This window comes from Panulirus ornatus, chromosome 18, assembly GCF_036320965.1.
Source record: "Panulirus ornatus isolate Po-2019 chromosome 18, ASM3632096v1, whole genome shotgun sequence".
NCBI classification, from domain to species: domain Eukaryota; kingdom Metazoa; phylum Arthropoda; class Malacostraca; order Decapoda; family Palinuridae; genus Panulirus; species Panulirus ornatus.
Genome location: NC_092241.1, coordinates 57,338,839 through 57,347,406, shown reverse-complemented (window position 1 = coordinate 57,347,406; position 8,568 = coordinate 57,338,839). Strand labels below are relative to the sequence as shown.

Here is an 8,568-nt window from a genome sequence, read left to right as displayed (position 1 = left end):
ATAATGCACCGAAACCACAGCTCCCTTTCCACATCCAGGCCCCACACAACTTTCCATGGTTTACCCCAGACGCTTCACATGCCCTGGTTCAATCCATTGACAGCACGTCGACCCCGGTATACCACATCATTCCAATTCACTTTATTCCTTGCACACCTTTCACCCTCCTGCATGTTCTGGCCCCGATCACTCAAAATCTTTTTCACTCCATCTTTCCACCTCCAATTCGGTCTCCCACTTCTCCTCGTTCCCTCCACCTCTGACACATATATCCTCTTGGTCAATCTTTCCTCACTCATTCTCTCCATGTGACCAAACCATTTCAAAATACCATCTTCTGCTCTCTCAACCACGCTCTTTTTATTTCCACACATCTCTCTTACCCTTACATTACTTACTCGATCAAACCATCTCACACCACATATTGTCCTCAAACATCTTATTTCAAGCACATCCACCCTCCTGCGCACAACTCTATCCATAGCCTACGCCTCGCAACCATACAACATTGTTGGAACCACTATTCCTTCAAACATACCCACTTTTGCTTTCCGAGATAATGTTCTCGACTTCCAAACATTCTTCAAGGCTCCCAGAATTTTCGCCCCCTCCCCCACCCTATGATTCACTTCCGCTTCCATGGTTCCATCCGCTGCCAGATCCACTCCCAGATATCTAAAACACTTTACTTCCTCCAGTTTTTCTCCATTCAAACTTACCTCCCAATTGACTTGACCCTCAACCCTACTGTACCTAATAACCTTGCTCTTATTCACATTTGCTTTCAACTTTCTTCATTCACACACTTTGCCAAACTCAGTCACCAGCTTCTTCAGTTTCTCACATGAAACAGCCACCAGCGATGTATCATCAGCGAACAACAACTGACTCACTTCCCAAGCTCTCTCATCCACAACAGACTGCATACTTGCCCCTCTTTCCAAAACTCTTGCTTTCACCACCCTAACAACCCCATCCATAAGCAAATTAAACAATAATGGAGACATCACACACCCCTGCCACAAACCTACATTCACTGGTTATTATATATATATATATATATATATATATATATATATATATATATATATATATATATATATATATATATATATATATATATATATATATTTATATTATCCCTGGGGATAGGGGATTAAGAATACTTCCCACGTATTCCCTGCGTGTCGTAGAAGGCGACTAAAAGGGGAGGGAGCGGGGGGCTGGAAATCCTCCCCTCTCGTTTTTTTTTTTTTAAATTTTCCAAAAGAAGGAACAGAGGGGGCCAGGTGAGGATATTCAAAAAAAGGCCCAGTCCTCTGTTCCTAACGCTACCTCGCTAACGCGGGAAATGGCGAATAGTTTAAAAGAAAGAATATATATATATATATATATATATATATATATATATATATATATATATATATATATATATATATATATATATGTCTCAATGGTTGTTTAATTTGTTTATGGATGGGGTTGTTAGGGAGGTGAATGCAATAGTTTTGGAAAGAGGAGCAAGTATGAAGTCTGTTGGGGATGAGAGAGCTTGGGAAGTGAGTCAGTTGTTGTTCGCTGATGATACAGCGCTGGTGGCTGATTCATGTGAGAAACTGCAGAAGCTGGTGACTGAGTTTGGTAAAGTGTGTGAAAGAAGAAAGTTAAGAGTAAATGTGAATAAAGGGCAAGGTTATTAGGTACAGTAGGGTTGAGGGTCAAGTCAATTGGGAGGTGAGTTTGAATGGAGAAAAACTGGAGGAAGTAAAGTGTTTTAGATATCTGGGAGTGGATCTGGCAGCGGATGGAACCATGGAAGCGGAAGTGGATCATAGGATGGGGGAGGGGGCGAAAATTCTGGGGGCCTTGAAGAATGTGTGGAAGTCGAGAACATTATCTCGGAAAGCAAAAATGGGTATGTTTGAAGGAATAGTGGTTCCAACAATGTTGTGTGGTTGCGAGGCGTGGGCTATGGATAGAGTGGTGCGCAGGAGGATGGATGTGCTGGAAATGAGATGTTTGAGGACAATATGTGGTGTGAGGTGGTTTGATCGAGTAAGTAACGTAAGGGTAAGAGAGATGTGTGGAAATAAAAAGAGCGTGGTTGAGAGAGCAGAAGAGGGTGTTTTGAAATGGTTTAGGGCACATGGAGAGAATGAGTGAGGAAAGATTGACCAAGAGGAAATATGTGTCGGAGGTGGAGGGAACGAGGAGAAGAGGGAGACCAAATTGGAGGTGGAAAGATGGAGTGGAAAAGATTTTGAGTGATCGGGGCCTGAACATGCAGGAGGGTGAAAGGCGTGCAAGGAATAGAGTGAATTGGAACGATGTGGTATACCGGGGTCGACGTGCTGTCAATGGATTGACGATGGGAATGAATAAAGGCAGACAGTATGAACTATGCACATGTGTATATATGTATATGTCTGCGTGAGTATATATATGTATACGTTGAGATGTGTAGGTATGTATATTTGCGTTTGTGGACGTGTATGTATATACATGTGTATGGGGGTGGGTTGGGCCATTCTTTCGTCTGTTTCCTTGCGCTACCTCGCTAACGCGGGAGACAGTGACAAAGCAAAACAGATAAATAAATAATAATTTTTCTATACATGTGGCACGGCATGTTTCGTGGAGACAATCCTCCTCCTCAGGTGTCAGTATCTAAGAAAGTTATCTAAATCTCAATATCACAACGGAGTAACACCTTCCAGCATCTACCATTATATCGAATGTCGATGTTTCCATCCGAATGAGTCTGGATATATAGAAAACAAAGATAAAAAGAAAAGAAAAGAAGAGAAAAGGACTTTAAAAGTTTGTTATAATTCTGTATAATGAAAAGCTCACTTCACCCAGACACAACATAACAATAATGAAATTTCAGTCATAACTTTCAACACTCAGTGGTGAAGGCCACACCACCGTCAGCCGCCACAGACATATATAAAGGCTGAGGTGTGGTAGAGAGGCACAGTCGGAGAGTGAGTCCCCGAAGTTAACTGAAGTCAACAGTATTCGCTGCGCACTTCAAGGACAAGTAAGTCTACCACACGACTAGCCTCTGCATGTATGTATGTATGTATGTATGTGTGTATGTATGTATATATGTATGTATGTATGAATATATGTACCCGGGTGTCTCAAACATTTGAACTGAGAGTATTTACTAAATACCTTTATTTATAAAACTTAAGACTGCATGACATAAACTGTAGCACACATAATCATGGGTCCCAATTTCCCATGGATATATGTATACCAGTTCATGAGACGTAATTTGAAAGTCTGTTGAGCTAAAATAGTTAATTCAGCCTTTCAGTCCTAACTTTTGAAGCACTATGTATGTTCAATGATGTAGTTTCCTTTTACCATAACACAAGTGAAACGTAATAAATACCTTAACATACATGTAGGACATGTGCTAGAAGGCAAGTGAAACAGGAGGGACACCATAATATACAAGTAAAACATGTATTGACCCCTAAAAACCAATTGAAACGTGTGCCAAAATCCTCATCACACAAGTAATGATGAAATATATAGTAGTATACAAGTAAAACATGCTAGAACACACAACGCACAAGTGAAACATATACTAGAAAAATGACATACGAGAGAAACAAATAATTACCATAATTCATAATCACAATAACAATTTGTGTTATATATGCAACTACTATATTTAGATCTATGAGGAGGAAGTAAATCATTACTTAAAATCATATCATGGAAACACTACTACAAGTATACACATAAGTAAACTCCTGATCAGTTAATGTTTGATGCATTTACTTTCTATGCAAAATTGATTTTTGAAGTACCGCTCAGACACTGTATCATGATTGTAGCCATAGAACTCATCAAACAATATTTAACTACATCATTTGTTCGTGGTCATGTGCATTGAAAGTCTATCCGTTCACTCCAGTAGGATGCAGTAAACTCATCTTGTAGGAAATCAGTAAATTCGGTTCTTCATGTACAGTGAAGGTGTTGATGCTCCTGCTGATGGTGGCGCTGGTGATGGTGGGCGCGAGTCACCTGGACTTTGGGTGGCCATATTATTACAATTATCGAAAGTAAGTTAGATATACATTCGTATAAATTCTCTCAATTCTTCAATATATATATATATATATATATATATATATATATATATATATATATATATATATATATATATATATATATATATATCCCTGGGGATAGGGGAGAAAGAATACTTCCCACGTATTCCCTGCGTGTCGTAGAAGGCGACGAAAAGGGAAGGGAGCGGGGGACTGGAAATCCTCCCCTCTTCTTTTTTTTTTTTTCTTTTTTTTTTTTCTCAAAGAAGGAACAGAGAAGGGGGCCAGATGAGGATATTCCCTCAAAGGCCCAGTCCTCTGTTCTTAACGCTACCTCGCTAACGCGGGAAATGGCGAATAGTATGAAAGAAAGAAATATATATATATATATATATATATATATATATATATATATATATATATATATAAATATATATATATATATATATATATATATATATATATATATATACCACTCATCCCCTTTACCCTTGAGCTTCGTTTCACTCAGAGCCAAAACATCCAGGTTCCTTCCCTCAAACATACTGCCTAACTCTCCTTTTTTCTCATCTTGGTTACATCCACACTCATTTAGACACCCAATCTGAGCCTTCGAGGAGGATGAGCACTTCCCGCGTGACTCCTTCTTCTGTTTCCCCTTTTAGAAAGTTAGAATACAATGAGGGGAGGGTTCCTATCCCCCCGCTCCCGTCCCCTTAGTCGCCTTCTACGACACGCGGGAAATGGCTGGAGAGAGATGGGTTATTGTTGGTGCCTATGCACCTGGTCATGAGAAGAAAGATCACGTGAGGCAAGTGCTTTGGGATCAGCTGAGTGAGTGTGTAAGCAGCTTTGATGCACGAGACCGGGTTATAGTGATGGGTGATTTGAATGCAAAGATGAGCAATGTGACAGTTGAGGGAATAAATGGTGTACGTGGGGTGTTCAGTGTTGTAAATGGAAATGGTGAGGAGCTTGTAGATTTGTGGTGAAAAAGGACTGTTGATTGGGAATATCTGGATTAAAAAGATAGATTTGCATAAGTATACGCATGTAAGTAGGAAAGTGGCCAGAGAGCGTTATTGGATTACGTGTTGATTGATATGCGGGTGAAAGAGAGACTTTTGGATGTTAAAGTGCTGAGAGGTGCAACTGGAGGGATGTCTGGTCATTATCTTGTGGAGGTGAAGGTGACGATTTGTAGATGTATTCAGAAAAGAAGAAAGAATGTTTGGGTGAACGGAGTGGTGAGAGTAAGTGAGTTTGGAAAGGAGACTTGTGAGGAAGTAGCAGGAGAGATTGAGTGCAGAATGGAAAAATTAGAAAGAGGTGAGAGCAAATGACGTAAGGGGAGTGGGGGAGGAATGAGATGTATTTAGGGAAACAATGATGGCTTGCACAACAGATGCCTGTGGCATGACAAAAGTTAGAAAGTGGGCAGATTAGAAAGGTTAGTGAGTGGTGGGATGAAGAAGTAAGATTGTTAGTGAAAGAGAAGAGAGGCATTTGGATGATTTTTGCAGGGAAATAGTGCAGATGACGGGAAGATGTGTAAAAGAATGAGTCAGGAGGTCAAGAGAAAGGTGAAAGAGTTGAAAAAGAGGGGAAATGAAAGTTGGGATGAGAGAGTATCATTAATTCTTAGGGAGAATAAAAAGATGTTTTGGAAAGAGGTAAATAAAGTGCGTAAGACAAGAGAAGAAATGGGAGCATTGGTAAAGTGGGCTAAAGGGGAGGTAATAACAAGTAGTGGTGAAGTGAGAAAGGGATAGAGTGAGTATTTTGAAGGTTTGTTGAATGTGTTTGATGATAGAGTGGCAGATATAGTAGGATGTTTTGGTCGAGGTGGTAAGGGTAAAGGGTTTGGTAGACAGAGAAGAGGTAGTGAAAGCTTTGCGAAAGATGAAAGCTGACAAGGCGGCGGGTTTGGATGGTATTGCAAAGACATTTATTAAAAAAAGGGGTTAGTGTGTTGTTGACTGGCTGGTAAGGATATTCAATGTATGTATGGTTCTTGTTGAAGTGCTTGAGGATTGGCGGAATGCATGCATAGTGCCACTGTACAAAGGCATAGGGAATAAAGGTAAGTGTTTAAATATACAGAGGTGCACCTTTGTTGAGTATTTCTGTGAAATTACACGGGAGGGTATTGATTGAGAGGGTGAAGGCATGTACAAAGCATCAGATTGGGGAAGAGCAGTGTGGTTTCGGAAGTGGTAGAGGATGTGTGGATCAGGTGTTTGCTTTGAAGAATGTATGTGATAAATACTTAGAAAAATAAATTGATTTGTATGTGGCATTTATGGTTCTGGAAAAGGTATATGAGAGAACTGATAGAGATGCTCTGTGGAAGGTATTAAGGGTACATGGTGTGGGAGATAAGTTGCTAGAAGCAGAGTTTTTATCGAGGAAGTAAGGCATTTGTACGAGTAGGAAGAGAGGAAAGTGATTGGTTCTCAGTGAATGTCGGTTTGCGGCACGGGTGCTTAATGTCTCCATGGTTGTTTGATTTGTTTATGGATGTGGTAGTTAGAGAGGTGAATGCAAGAGTTTGCGGAGAGGGGCAAGTATGCAGACTGTTGTCGATGAGAGGGCTTGGAAAGTGAGTCTGTTGTTGTTCATTGATGATACAGCGCTGGTGGCTGATTCGGGTGAGAAATTGCAGAAGTTGGTGACTGAGTTTGGTAAAGTGTGTGAAAGAAGAAAGCTGAGAGAAGGTGTGAATAAGAACAAGGCTACTAGGTTCAGTAGGGTGGAGCGACAAATTAACTGGGAGGTAAGTTTGAATGGAGAAAAACTGGAGTAAGTGAAGTGTTTTAGACATCTGGGAGTGGATGTAGTAGCGGATGAACCATGGAAGCGGAAGTGAGTCACAGGGTGGGGGAAGGGGCGACGGTTCTGGGAGCCTTGAACAATGTGTTGAAGGCGAGAACGTTACCCCGGAGAGGAAAAAAAATGTTATGTTTGGAGGAATAGTGGTTCCAACAATGTTATATGGTTGCGAGGCAGGGCTATAGATAGGGTGGTGCGTACGAGGGTGGGTGTGTTGGAAAGGAGATGTTTGAGGTCAATATGTGGAGTGAGGTGGTTTGATCGAGTTGGAAATGAGATGTTTGAGGATAATATGTAGTGTGAGGTGATTTGATCGAGTAAGTAATGAGAGGGTAAGAGAGATGTGTGGTAATAAAAAGAGTGTGGTTGAGAGAGCAGAAGAGGGTGTATTGAAATGGCTTGGTCACATGGAGAGAATGAGTGAGGAAAGATTGACAAAGAGGATATATGTGTCAGAGATGGAGGGAACGAGGAGAAGTGTAAGACCACATTGGAGGTGGAAGGTTGGGGTGAAAAAGATTTTGAGCGATCGGGTCTTGAACATACATGAACATACCTTCTTGTCCACAAAATAAATTTATGATACGCTCGTTGTCTGTCTTGTTTACCAAATGGCGTCCTAGCTAAGTCTCTTCGTTGTATATCAACTGACTGCTATATTTCTTTCTTACATTTCCCCTGATGATGTGATTATTACACGAGAGAGCACTTGGGAACTTATCGTGTTTCATTTTCCCAAGCCCTCTCATCCACAACAGACGTCATACTTGCCCCTCTCTCCAAAACTCTTGCATTCACCTCCCTAACCACCCCATCCATAAACAAATCAAACAACCATGGAGACATCACGCACCCCTGCCGGAAACAATTATATATATATATATATATATATATATATATATATATATATATATATATATATATATATATATATATATATATATATATATATATATATATATATATATATATATATATATATATATATGAGCATGTTCATTAAGTATTATTCATTATTATTTTCAGCGCTCCAGCAGCTCCCCGTCCACTATTCCCGAGGCCAGTCAAAGCCAACCGACGCGTATATTACTAAGGACCGACCACCCCTGCACCTGTCTTAGGACTTCCTGTACTGTGCCCAGAAGACGACGATTTCACATCATCTTCCCACTTATATCATCCTTAACAAACAAATCCCGAGCGCCCGAGGATGATTCGATTGGTTGATTATAATTGTTGTTTTGACTGATTATTTGGAGAGATGATTTTCGGTGTAACATCTTGGTACATCTAAGAAACTATACTGTTGTTAACATTACCAGTGATATGGAGTGGACTTGCTGTGTAAACAAAGTGTAAAAGATTGTACCTAACTGTTTAGTCTAGTAAACAGATACATCTGGGTAACTCGAATAGACTGTCACAAATATATTCCTCAAGAAATAAATATAATGGTTACAATGAGTTATTTTGATTTGTCCCTACCTTTCTGTTTAGGATTATGAGAGAGAGGCATTTTAGGGGAAACAGTGGAAATTAACCTTCTGAAAGAAATAATGCTCGTATTTAGGGGTACCATATGCATGGGAAGAGAAAGCTAATCTTCCTGGCATAGCCATTCAAAATCTCATATGTTCTAAATGTATAACCATAGAAACTGAAT

The 8,568-nt window shown here is 40.1% G+C and overlaps 1 long non-coding RNA gene across 1 annotated transcript; it reads left to right on the top strand.

The window, feature by feature from the left end:
• Positions 1-2,893: 2,893 nt before the first annotated feature.
• Positions 2,894-8,366, top strand: LOC139754919 (uncharacterized). The gene is made up of 3 exons (XR_011713985.1): positions 2,894-3,043; positions 3,992-4,085; positions 7,932-8,366. It is a non-coding gene; the product is annotated as an uncharacterized lncRNA (long non-coding RNA).
• The last annotated feature ends 202 nt before the right edge of the window (positions 8,367-8,568 follow it).